Source organism: Habropoda laboriosa, unplaced genomic scaffold (assembly GCF_001263275.1).
Source record: "Habropoda laboriosa isolate 0110345459 unplaced genomic scaffold, ASM126327v1 scaffold69, whole genome shotgun sequence".
NCBI lineage: Eukaryota > Metazoa > Arthropoda > Insecta > Hymenoptera > Apidae > Habropoda > Habropoda laboriosa.
In genome coordinates, this window is record NW_017100173.1 from 18,911 (window position 1) to 33,144 (window position 14,234).

A 14,234-nucleotide genomic window follows, 5' to 3' on the forward strand; every position below is an offset into this window, starting at 1 on the left:
TTACAAAATTATTAAAATCTTAAAAGACACTTGTTCAATCTAAAATCTCGCAGTAAATGAGTGTGCACCAACTTCGACGAAGAAATGTAATTTAAATCATACATAACGGATGTCCGAATACTTCCGAACGCCAGTGTACATTTCACAGATCAGAATCTACCATTAATTTCCATTCGAGCAAATTATTTTCCTCTATCAAAGGGATACCAGCGACTAACCAATAAACACAATTCCCAAAACACACACACACACACCGATACATATCCCCGCATGCTAATTTAATCATTCATCAATAACGTCCGGATAATATCTGCTGTGAGTCGGGAAATTCGTAACGGACACGCCAACGCACCATTGTTCACCATTCTTCAACCTCGCTACACCTTCACGTCTTCATTCCTTATCGCATTTCCCGTTTCTCTCTTAACGAATCGACATGTTTCGTGTCGCGAAACTGTTCACCTGCGCTATCCGCCGGATCTGTCAGGAGTCTCGCAAGGGAACGTTCCTTTTACCTTCTATTTTTTTTCTTCCTTTCATCGCTGTCAACTATTTCTTCAACTTAATTCCAGCCGCCCGAGAGAGAAATACGGTTCGACGAAAGGGGGCTGGCTGGCGCTTTCGGTTCGCCGGATCCCAGCCCTTTCCGCTGGCAAGAAGACAAATGTACGAACAATGTTGAACGGTTAGGCCCACCCCCCTGTGTATCGTATACGCGTTATCACACGGGCTAAACGGCCACGTGGCGCCAGTTTACGCGGATCAAGATCAACGGAGCACGCTTTCCTCCGGGGCACACGCACCCTTCCGTTGCACAGCTTTCCCATGCTGCGGACACGAGCCCCACGAGTTTGCGTGTACACACGGGCACACACACACAACAAGTTCTAGGCCCGGTAAATATGACGTCGCGCGTTGCACGCAAATCCGCGGATCTCGGTACCGCCGACATGAATCATGTCTTTGTTTGCCACCGTCCGCCAACCGTGGTGGCTCGACTATTTATTATTTATCCATCCGCGGTGGAAATAACGCGACCCCGTGACCACGCGATTATTTTTGAATTTATGCGAAGGAACTGGCCGTGCACGTCGCTGTTCGCCGGCATGAGACCTATGATACCGGTCTGAAAAGTTTCTCATTCGATGATTGTGTTATACGTGGGTTGAAGTTTAGACGGTAGTTTTGTGTTTTGTGAAACTTGGCCTGTTCGTGGAACAAGGAGTACTATGAGGATCTCATTGGTGCAGTGGACACACAACAACAGCATTGATCGATATTCTATCTGAAAGAAAAATCCCAAGGATTGCAGTCGCCTTCTACTTTATTCCGCCCTCGATTAAAATAACTCCGCATCGTAAACTGTTGTAACACTGTGTGACTGTAGGAAGATACAAGAGCTGTATGATAAAATTGCCAAGAAAATCTGCATAATTTCTGGAAAAATCCAAACTTATTATAGCTTTGTATGATCACACGATATTTACAAAAGATCGTCGATCCTCGAGTGTTTACAGTTGTTCGAGTTCTCGCCTGCCGTATCAATTATTTCACGGAGGATTTGCAACCGGGCGAGTTCGTTGAAATAATAACCAATAAATTCCGTATCACGCAGAGAGGATCACGCGAAGGAATGACAGTGCCGGCGATCCGGGGAGTGGAACTTGTGTTGTTATAAAAAATTAGAGCTTAAACAGGAACGTCGATCGGTGTCGAACGATGAAAGGAACACACGCCACGCCGTCCCGTCGATTTCGCTTTTGCAATTACGAGCGATTTAATAAAACGTTGCAACTGGGGAACAGAGGCGGAAAAGTATGATTCGCGACGCGCAGCGAAATGTTTATCCCTAAAGAGAATCGAAACACGTGCGTGGAGTGCATTTAATTCTATTTAACCTGGCACGGTAGAATGATATTCATGAAGCTCAGAGCGCATCACTTCATCGACAGAGTGAAAAGGGACACGGTCAACGGGCAGGATAAATTCTATATTCCATATTCGATGTCAACTTACTAATTTGCCGTCGAACAGCCGATAAGCAACGATGAAATTGTATTAAACAACAACCAGCGCTCCCCGTTGCGAGTTCTTTCTCGCTTTTTCCTGCTACTTTGTGAGGAAACAGTGAACAATATTGAAAATGGACTGAAATTTAATATGCGAAGTAGATCGATGCAATAAAAATTGTCGATTAAATTCCTTTGGAATTTGTTTGCTTTCAGTTGCAACTTAAAAAGATACACCACTTTGGGGCTTCTAAAAATTGGTAAAGATTTGGGAATATTTTTTTTCATAAGTAACTACTAACGTTTCAACTTTTTTTAGAAGATACAAATGTAACTCTCAGCATTTTTCTCCAATCAACCATTTTGCAAAACCAACACATAACAGTTTTTGCCGCGAAAACAGATGCTCTTGCATCCACAAATTCCATCGTTTCATTTCGTAACACTAGCACACACAAAGGAGAAAAAATTGTCCATACATTATTCTATCCGTTCTAGCATCCTCGAACTAACGACAATGCAGAGCACACGTATACTTCGTTAGCGCAAAATCATAAAACGTAAAACAAATAAATTGCACCGAATAATCGTGAGCGCGGCGACGAGCATTGAGGTATTTCAGCGCCAAAAGTGCCTTTTAAAACACCTGTGGATTTGGCGCGTATAACAACGAGAGCCTATTTACGGCAATTCGAATACGTCGCTTACGGTAATGACAATAACTCTGCACTATATACCCAGCTTTCCAATGCTACGAGTCCCGCCAACCGATCCTAACGCGATCTTCGATCACCTCTTGAGGGAACATCTGTACCCGATAATCAACTCGACAATGGAAAAACTATAACGCGCTATTAAAAGCCTGTAGCCAGGGAATCTAAGTGAGACAACAGGGAACAAAGATGTTGTTAATTCCGGGAGTTCGTAGAATTGGATATGCAGCAAGTCAAGGATCTGCGATAGCAATAATATTTGTTTAATACTATTTACACTTGGAGTAAGTTCAACAGTCCAAAGTTACGAACTTGCGAAGTTTGACGGAGTTATCTTTCAAGTTCCAAAAGGTGCTGTTCGAAGTTCAAACGCTTTCTGTTCGAAGATCGAAAATTCTTTCATCCTGTAAACAAGACCTGCAGAATGTCGCATAGAAGTTCTACGATGGTACTTCCTACGCTTCGCCGCCAGAGGGACGAAGCATTGACCGTTCTCGCTAGTTGTCGCTAAAGGCTCCTTTTGTATATATACAACTTCTAACTTGAGTCTAACCGTGTCTAAGGCACGGGGCTCCTAGGTAGCTTTATTGACGAGTCCACTAGGTAACTCAGGAAGAGATTTTCCCACCTATCCTTTGTTTCTTTACCTATGTCCTGCATCCATAATCAACTTCCACAGTTCCTTATTCAAGAAACCGGGCCCATAAACTCTCCTAGGTTTTCCTTTCACGGTGTGAGACTCATGATATGTCAATTGCTGTTTGAGAATGATCTGACTTGAGCAATGTTTCCATTCAAGTTCTCGGGAAAATATACAATCCATGGAAAAATTGACTTCTTCACGAACAGAAGCACTGGTCCTATGTTGACTGCGTCGCAAAGCCTAAACTCATGGTCCTAACAGACTCAGCGACGCATATGTAAATTCTACGGAGATATTGTATGCAACCGGCAAAGCAATATAATATACCCGAGTTAAATTGCCCCATTTGTGTCGAAAAGGACGTGGCAACAGCTACCGTTTGCGAATAACGCGACACCCAACGACCAAGGAAACACCGAGAACCGAGAGCAACAGTGAATGTTGAATATCCATTAATAATTTATTGTCTTTCCGCGAGACGAAGGAACCAGCGCCTCTAGCAACGTTACAAAAGGGGATCTCGTCGTCGACTTCTGTCTGTGACGGGTTTGTGCCTTCAAATATGCAACGTTCGACGTTACATCGGCGCGTGCAGCTTATACCAGGTGGAAAAACGCGCGCACGTCGTCTCGTCTACTCCGACGACGACTTTCAACCGCGTGTACTTACTGTACGGGCACTTTTACTCGCGCGCCGAGCTGCTTCTCGCGATATGGAGCAGTGCCGCGAGCGACGCGGTCAAATGCGCGCGTTTGTATGCAAGAGCGGCGGCCAGCGGTGAGCGACGAGCGGCGAATTGAAAAGCGGACGCTGTTTCGACGAGCATATAGGACACGGGGAGTTTCGATTCCCCGCCTGATATCGTTCTTTCATAATTCTTGGAAGTTCGTAACCGGCGGGATGAAGCTTTTATACCTGAATTGGATAGCTTTTCAGAGGGAGTTTGGTTTTGACTTACTTGTTAGATAGCTTAGCCTTGTACCGATGGGTGGATAGTGTGGTTTTCTCTTTTTTCTTTTGGCTTACCTGCAACAGAAAAGTGATTCTTTATTGGTATTTTAGGTTGCTTGGATGAGTGTTAAGCGAGTGGAGTGAAGGTGAGTTATTGTTGGGACTGTTACAGTGCTGATTTGCCATCTTAGACCTCAATATTGCACAGTAGTGATGTTTGACTTTTGCTCTCGGAGCACTACCCAAATTATCTTTGGGAAACTGGATTTCTTACTCCAGTTTGTGCTTCATAGAATGAACTAATTATGAATTAAGTCTAAACGCTTTTTGTTAGTCTGAATGCCTATTCGACTAACCCCAGTGTTAATTTCACTAATTAGTACCTAGCCTGATTACTGAGTGAAGAATAATTTTCGAAGATTCCTACGTATATGTATGGATTGCCAGTAAATTCACCGATACATTTGTTAACATTAAATCAGCGATAGAGTAGCGTGCCTATGGTAACTAAAGAAAATTACACTGTCGCGTTGAAGAAATGCCAGATAAAGACGTTTGTCATATTTTCATTGTACGGACCAAAATGAAACATTAAAAAGCGAGATGAAAGATAATGATAAGTGTAAGTTATATGCTTCTGCTGTGGCCTGCAAAATTATTTATACTAACTGCTTAATGAACGATAACAAATAACAAATGAAAGTAATTAAGCAGTATAACGGTACATGTGTAAGTAGCAAGGAAATGTTCGATCAGATAAGCAAGCAGAAGTCAGGGAAGTTGACGTAATATCGTACAAAAATAACGCGAATCAAATTCGTCCACGCGATACAAACTTATCAACTGCCTGGAAACGTTAAAAAAAGCATCGCGTAATGGGATACAAAAAGAGAAAAAAAAGAGGAAACGAGGTTTAAAAGAGACTCGATAAAATGCCACCTTTTTAAAGATATGTTCTCTCCACCGGACGTGAAACGAGAAGGGGAGGCTATAAAATAAGAAACAAAAGAGAGAAAGAGGAGGCTGCTTTAAAATGCGTAATGAGCGAAACACGTGTGCGTGTGATAAGAGCCGGTGTTACGTGTGCAAGAATAATTGCACGGTCTGCAACAAATTGCACTGATACCGTTGCCTTCTTTACGACGGTTAAACATTGGTGTAGAGCAAACCGGTTGATACATGGCTACCTCCGTGACCTTAAAAAAAAAAAAAAAAAAAAAAAAAAAAAAAAAAAAAAAAAAAAAAAAAAAAAAACGAAAAGAGAAGCTTATTTCCATCAAAAACTCGTATTTCGATCGCGTGTCAAGAATTCTGTTAAATCTGTTGCAGCGAACAACGTGGAAAAACAGATAAGTAATTTTGGATGAAGAGAGCTAAAAGTTACGGAGGCAAAGATGTTTCTCAATTTTTTCAAGATCAACGTTGTATAATACTGCTATAAAAAGTAGCAAAAACAATTTGTGCAGGAATAATTGAATGATTTTTTTTTACACATTTTCCAAATTAAATTGATAGCTTTATAAATGAAAAATCATTTATTTATATAATTCCTCTTTAAACGCAAAATACGATTTGTATACAGCAAATGGTGTTAAAGAGGGCATTAACAACTTAGATAAATGACCAACGCAGATAAAACAAGATACATTAAAGCGACACAGTGAAAATTCCAAGTTCCTGAATACTATTATAGAGAAGGTCGAATACACGCTAATTTCACTGAAACTTTGCAGATAGCATGAACACAATAATATCCACAGTAAAAATCGGAAATCTCTGCAATGCTAAAACCTCGAACAATTAAAACATTCGGAGTATCTTCCAAAAAAAAAAAAAAAAAAAATTCCTCATCCCACAACAACGAAACGACCCATCGTCTGTCAATTCCGAAGCGAGTCGAACTCGAGACGCAGAACACGGTAACGTCGACGTCCATTCTTAATCCAATCGTTCGCTGGGACAAAGGGCGAGCACACACTCACGCACACATACACGCACCGGGGGTGTGTCGAACGCGACTTGACAGCAGGGCTTGTTCGTTTCACTCCGTCGAAACAGTAGTAGCGCTCAATGAATCAGCCGGCCGATGAAAAGCGACAGAGGCAGCGCAGCGACGTTAACGTTAATGCGACGCGTTCACGCGTGTCGCATGCCGCGTCGCATAGTGCGTTCGCACTTGCCGCATAGCTCTTCTAAGAGCCGGAGACCGAATCTCCCGGTCTCTGGACTGCCGGAAATCCCGGCATTCCCGAGTCTCCGCACAGACAAGGGCCTACACGTGCTTCCGCCGATGTAGTTGTAACTGTAATACCCAGCCGCGTGCCAAGAGAGCTGACAAGAGAGCTGGATTATTTTATTTTCCGACTGTAGATTACTGAATATTTGACAATACGGTCTCATTCTTCTTCCCTATCTGTTCAGTAGAACCCCCGACGCAAGAATCCCCAACTCGTATAGAATTCAGACAGAACCTCGTTGCTAATGGCCTAAGTCAATGCGACGTGAGAAATTCATAAAAAGAGGGGGAAAAAATTGTTATTGAATGTGTGTTTGTAGAAAGTAGAGTGCTAGGTGAAAAGGAAGGGTAGCTGGATTGAGTGTTTGTGACTGAAGTGCGAGAGTAGAACATGTGACCACCTAAGAGGCTGAATAGTCATTAGTGTGGTGTGTTAAAGAATGACCGTGCAGAGTTAAGTTAAGAAACAGAGGTAATGGCTCTTGAGCTCTAAATGGATCGAGTGCATGGGTTCATTAATTGAGAGCCTAATTATTAACGCCTAAACGGCCGAACCTGGTATCTTATATTTATATCGAGGTATTGATATAAATTAATAAAAAACATTTATTACTAATAAAAGAGTATGATTATTATATGCTGAGATTTATATAATAACAGTTTCAATAGTTTATTACAGAATATTTATAATAGTTTGTTACTTAATAATTTATTATATTACTTAACTGTGAAATGTTAAAAACGTACCAAAAGTGTTGCTCGACGTCAATATTCTGCGAAAATCTACATTTTCATTTCTATCAGTCCCAATCCACCACCTAGCGAAATCCACAAACAATAATTTCTACAGTGTTAATTGGCTTGAAAAATTAGGGTTAAAGATGGGTACTCTGCCGGGGCTTAAATTCGATTTGCTTAGGTTGATTCGATTCAGCTATTGCTGAAAGGAATAGAGATTGTAATTGGGTTGAAGATAGTTGTTGAATAGCTTGTTAAAGTGAGGTAGCCGTGTTAGATGCTGGACAATAGATAGGTTGGCGATTTGAAGTAGCCGTTGAAGTGGTCAGTGACAAGCTGTTTAGAAAGGTGACAAATGGTCCCGAGTTGTGTTGTTACCACGAAGAAGGCGAATCTTGTTCTTTTAAGGTAGACCATGGAATAAAAGAGATAGGAAAGTCTGTTGCTGCGACGACTGTGAGAATCGGTAAATTGCTTATCTTGGTTTTAAGGGAAGTTTTCTAACAAGCTATTTGGTACCAGTGTTTTACGATCACCTCAGAAATATGTCGTTCCTGAATTTCGTTTAAATTCTACCTTTTGTATTTATCTTTCGAGGAACTAGCTGGCACTATATTTTAAGTACAACAAAATCTATCGAGAAAATAAACATGAAATTCTGGAGTACAGACATGCAGCTAATTATGCATCTCATAATTATCGATATACGAAAAAAACAAAAAATTATAAAAAACACGTGTCTCCTATTTTGGTTCATAATTTGCATACACGAAATTACATGAAAATCGATTAACATTTAGCAAGAAAAATGACTAAAAAAGTATTCTTTCAATCTCTTAAATCCTCTATACGTTTAACTCCCCTATTTCAAAACACACAATTAAAAAAATATCGTTTCTCTTAGACCCTGTAATCGTTAGGCCCTTTTATCCCTTCAGTGTGAACGATTACCGACAGAAAGAAAATAGCACGTGTGAAATATTTTTCCGTAAACTGCCTCTCACACAAGTTTCACCAAACTGGGTTAGATATGTTTCCTTTTAAGTTATAACGCGTGAATCAACTAATTCTCAAATATTTTCGAAAAACACCTCTCACAGACATCCAGAAATTCTTCTTCAACCTCGTACCATAAAAATCAGCTTATATAGGTTCGATATGTTCCCTTGTAAAATAGAACTCGTACCTGAATTACGTCTGAAATATTTTCGAGAAGCATCTCTCTCTCACAGACACCTGAAAATTCTTCTCGAACCACGTAACAAGACGTCCCGCGACGCTCTCCAACAGCGCGTGGAATAATTTCACTTGTAACGTCAGACAATTTGCTCCCCGTGATTCTCCATAAATTAACATCGTGTCTTTGCACCTTGGGATCCTGGCGCTCCCTTATATTTCAACAGATGTAGTTGCAGCTGTCACCGCGGCCTGAGTGCCAGGTGAGTTGAATAGAGAACAGAGGTGCAACCACAAGTCACCTTTCACCCTTGAAAAGTGGTCCGGTTATCGGGCCGGTAAATTCATTAGAGAAGCTCATGTCGGTGATATCGGCACACTGCCAGCCGGCCGGCCAGCCAGCTGATCGGCACGAATTTGAATTTACTAAAACGCCCCCTCCGCGAACTTTACGGCCCAGTTCAGATGCGCCGAAACAGACCGCGCCGGATGCTTCCTAGAGGATACCTCCGCGTGTACGTTGGATTACAGACCGGCAATCGATTAAACGGCCAGGTACTGTCGTTTCCTTGTTCCTTCTGAGGGAACAATTTGATGGACAACAACAGGGCGGTTAGTTACAAACCGGGAGAGAAGACCTTTGCAGGAGTGGATCGATGATGCTTTTGACGTGAACTTCTTGCTTAAGGGAACGATGATTTAGCGTTTGTGATACACGAGTTGCGAAGAAATTTCTGAGCTCTTCGTTGGTTAGTTGTAATTTGTGTGTGAAATGTACGCGAAAGTTTAAAAATATCGAGAAACGTTGCTGTGTTCAGAGAAACTTCGGAGGCCTTTTAATGTCTCTGAGGGAAGTAGAAATATGTGCATTGTGTTTATTCCAAGATTTCTACTTGTCGAAATGTTGTAGAAGTACAAGCGAGCGTCAGATGTACAGGATGGACCATGTAAAGTAGGTCACCTAATTATCTTCTCTAGCCATGGTTGCACGAGAAAATTTGTATATGCAATTTAAATGGTCTCACAGGGTGAATAAGACGGAAGAAACATTTTTCTCATGGAAGAAATGGTAAAAAGTAAAAGGGAAGTTCCAAATTTGATTAAAATTTTTAGAATTCAAGGTCATATTATTATTCATATTTAAATGCACATTTAATGTCTGCTACAGCATATAGTAAACAATATATATGTTCGACCGTACCGAGGACTCGAACAATGGAGCCCTACCATATTCACAATTCAGCAAATTGTTTTATTACCTTAGAAAGTCGAATACCCTACATCTGGACACCACATGCACTACACTCATAAACCACCTTCCGACCGCAGGATTTTCCCATCCCCTAATATAACAATTTTAGCAACAATTTCCCCACTTCGACTCCACCAGACAAACCCTACCACACGTCCCAAACACCAATCAACCGATACTCCCACCACTTCTCACACATTTCACACCTATATATATATATAAATTCGTGTAAAAAATATAGGTGACCATGAAAAAAAAAAATTTCATATTCAACCTTTGAATCCATTTAAATTACGTATCAAAATTTTCTCGTACCACCATAGCTATGGATAATTACTTGGCCTGTTTTATACGTCCCAGTATAAGAGTAGAGCTAATTACATAATAATTTATCTCAAAATAAATATTAGCGATTTTGCACACACCGAAGAAACAAGATTTTCCACGAGCTACAACTTCCCCAATATTAATACATCGAAATTAGATAATACTCATTTTCACTACTCAAATATCACGATGCGTACAAGTTTAGTTTTAATCATCGGCGAAACGCTGAACGCGGTGCACGCATAATTTACCCGGCTCTGAAAGGAAAATATAATTCCGAACTTTAACTACCATAACTAACTTTAAAACTGAAATCAGTTGCTCCGGTAATATTTTAGTTTCCCGTTAAATCGCAACTTCGGCGAAAATAACTGACGCGTGGAAAGAACGTCGTGATTCTTTAGCGAGATGAAAGAGAGACAACTGACAACCTCGAAGTGCATCAATCTCAGCCCCCGTGTATCAATCTAGCCGGAAGCGTCGTCTACTGAACTGTGACGAACTTCGATCGGGCACGAAATTTCAGGAAAAGAGCATACCAAACCCCCGCCTCATCCTACCCCAAGCTAGCTACACAACCACGCGACACTCGTTTCCGAGCGTAAGTTTTCGCAGACTATAAAGATTCCCTCCTCTCTCTCTCTCTCTCTCTCCCGCTTGCGGAGGACGCGCGTCCCTTCTCCACTTGACTTTCCAAAGATTATGTATGCCAAGAGCCCTCAAAAACTTCCGACTTCTATAACTCCGCAAATGGTGCTCATAAAGTTTCATCTCGGAGAGAGGAGACGGAGATAATCTCGCGTTTCCTTACGTTATATTGGCTTCTTCACTTTCAGTCGTACTTTACTTCACGCTCCTCTACCTAACGATAGATCTGCTCCGTTCTTTTTCACTGTAACTCTTCGCCCGGCTATCGCGCGTGTCCGGTCGCGACAATCTACGGGAATTATGGTTGTCGGGAAATTGGAATTTTGTCTTCGCGAAACGGGCATCAAAGATACGTTAAGAAGTTCGGGGCCGGTCGAAGTTTTGAAACAAACGCGCGTTTCGCAAGTGAACGGGTGTCAAAATGAAGTTGCAAATTTAGCTCGATTCTTGTGACGTTTTTGCTCGATGATTATGGAGATTCGAGGCGTTATTTTCTTGCGCTGAGAATTCGTCTCGCAGTCTTGGAAGAAAATCAAATTTATTGTCACTCTTTGAAACATTTTATGCGAGCTAAGTGTAAAATGAACGAGTTAAATTCGAAATTAAAATAGGACTTTTTTATACTAGTATTAATTAAGAAATTTTTATTTGCCTTCAATATGAACACTGGCGTTCATATACGATTTAAATTCTATTAATTAAATTCTATTAATACCTCAATAGAACAATCGAGTTTATTACCGAGTTTTAGTATCGAGCGGAGTCCACTTTAAATTTATCCGCTTTTCATATGTCCGAATACCGCCAGAATTGTCCACCTTTAGCACACCAGAGTTGCAAGGAAAATACGACTTCTGACACGCTTATCCAGAAAATGTCAGTTAACGAAAATTAAGGAAGGAAGTGGAACGAAAACAAGTAAAATTGAATTATTGCCCTTTATCTCGAACTTACGAAGGGAGTTTAAAAACGAAGAATGATATTTATCAAAGCGACGATATATCAGCAAAAATATCAAATAATTAAAATAAAAAAAATATAATATCAGTTTAAATTTAGTTCACGTTCAATAACTGTCCTGATACTAAAGAGTGTATCTTGAGGAACTCGAAAATTCACAGCACGCAATTCAATCGATAGATGTAGCCATAGTAACCTCGCCCTAATATCAATCAGATATCTCATGGAAAGTACGATATTAATCACAAACGATGTTACAAATAAAAGCAGAGTAAAACGTGAATAAACCATGTCTAAGAAAATTCAATTACACAATTCGAGCACTTGCAAAGTTGTAAAATACAGAATACTTCCTTGTCACAATAAGAAGATAAACAATCAGAAACTTTGTAAGAGATATGAACGTCTATTCACTTACAGTTTTCATTCTAAGAGACCACGAAGCTTTCGTAACTGAATTCCAATTGACGATCATTCAAGAAAGAACAGTGTTCTTCGTGAGGCAAGCTGTCTTTGGCAGAAGCTGCGCAAATGTCGCATCTGTCTATTTTTCAATTAGCTTTCGTACAGGCTTGGTCGTTCCTGCGTATTATTTATAATACACTTCCGAGATTGTCGTATTTGAAAATCTGACTCGGATGTTCTTACTCGCGAAATGCGGTTTGTTTCCGTGGCATCGACTTCCATTTCACAGCGCTGGTCGGACTCGAACGATTGCACGATAAGTATTTCATGAAACACTCCGTGAAAACTTGCCCGTGTTGTGCCGTTGGACAGTGTCGTGGTAGTTTAACGTCCGATACCTAGCTTTCGCCGTAAAATCAGACGGCCCCCAATGGCGGAGGATTAGGATGCGCCCAATCAGCGCGGCTGCCCAACTAGACCCTCGAAGGGTACAGGTGGCCCGTCTAAGGGCCACTTGTGAGGAGGAATCCCCACGTTACGGGTGGCACGGGGCGACTTTCCAACACTCTACCAATTCTCCAGATTGGTCCCGGAGTTGTTCGCAACTCACACGTCGGAGCCTGGAAAAAGGGCCCCTAGCCAGCATGCGGCCTAACCACTGCCACCTCGAATCCTACACCAAACCCGGCCAGCCCCCGGTGCTGTGGCCGCAGGTGCCCGCGCCACACTGGCACGAACCCCTGCTGGCCCAGCCCGGATGGTCTGGGGAGGGCGGAATGCCCGCCACAGCCCCCGACGTGGCTTGGAAAGGCCGGCCGGCCGGCCCGAGGTACCGTCTACATCATCGGTGGGATGTACGTGGGTGGACACCAGCACCACTTCCAGTGGAGGGACCTCACTCCTCTCGGTAATGGTGAACCAGCTCGGGCTTTTCCCGGGGGATCGCCAAGCCCCGGACGCCCTTAGACGACCCCCTGCGGGATGTGCCGCTGGACAACGGGAAAGTTTTCCGACTGGATTGAATAAACGCGAGGTAAATGAACACACAGGGCTGCGGAATTGTTGCGAGAAACCTCTTAACGCCGTTAAGTTTCATCCGTTTGCGGACAAAATATTGCGAATTTTTCCCGTCTGATAATCACCGATTTTTCTGAAACTTTGGTATATGGCAGTAGTGAAAAAAACAATTCGACGCGTATTTTTTTTTAATTTGGAAATCGTGCACAGTGAAAGGGTGAAAATGGACCTCGAAGTCGGAGGCAGTAAAGACATTTAGTCTAATAACTTGAAAACTGTTATAAATAGAGAAAATAAGTTTACGAATGTTAAATATAGTATAATTTGACAAATTTGAAAAATGAAAAATAGTTTTAAACAAACGCGTTTATTATCCTCTTCTTTGAGAACGATTTTCATCCCTTCAATGTGGACGATTGTCGATAAAAGAAATACACGTCAAATATTTTCAACAATGAGAAAGATATAAATTCTCGTTCGTTCTTGATGTTAACTGATATTGAAGTTCTTTGAAAAAAATTAGCGGTTTATTCTTTGAAGACATTGTTCCATAATTTTATTAATACGGTTATTATTTCTATTATAATAAAATTTACGAAAGTAAAATATTGCAACTTGTCATTTATTTATAATTCACCGGGTATGTGTGTTTCTTAGGGACTGCTCGAATGTATAACTCGTTGAACCATATAATGTGAATACGGTAAAATCTAAACCAAGTATTCTACGAACTGCAAATGTGTACTTTGCGAAGCGAATATACGCTCTTTGCATTCTTAACAGCATCCAATTGGTTAATGCACGGAGAAATTGTTTGATATTTCTTCGGTCGTAACAAAAGAGCTTTTAATTGTGGCTTTACTAATACCGGAATTCCTCGGAGATTTTCATTGTTCAAACTACGTGTAATACGAACTTCATTAATAAAGTAAAAAATATTAATAAAAAAATAAATAAATCCTCGTATGATTTCTGCAAAGATTGATATCTAGGTAACGTGAATGAGACTGTATTTTTTGTAATTTTTAATTCAAACAACGGAAGAAAATAAACCTGTACAAATATTGTACCGTTTAGCTACCATCATAGCTAGAGAAGATAATTAGGTGGCTTATTTTAAGTGGTCCAACCTGTATACACCTGTGTACACGTATATACA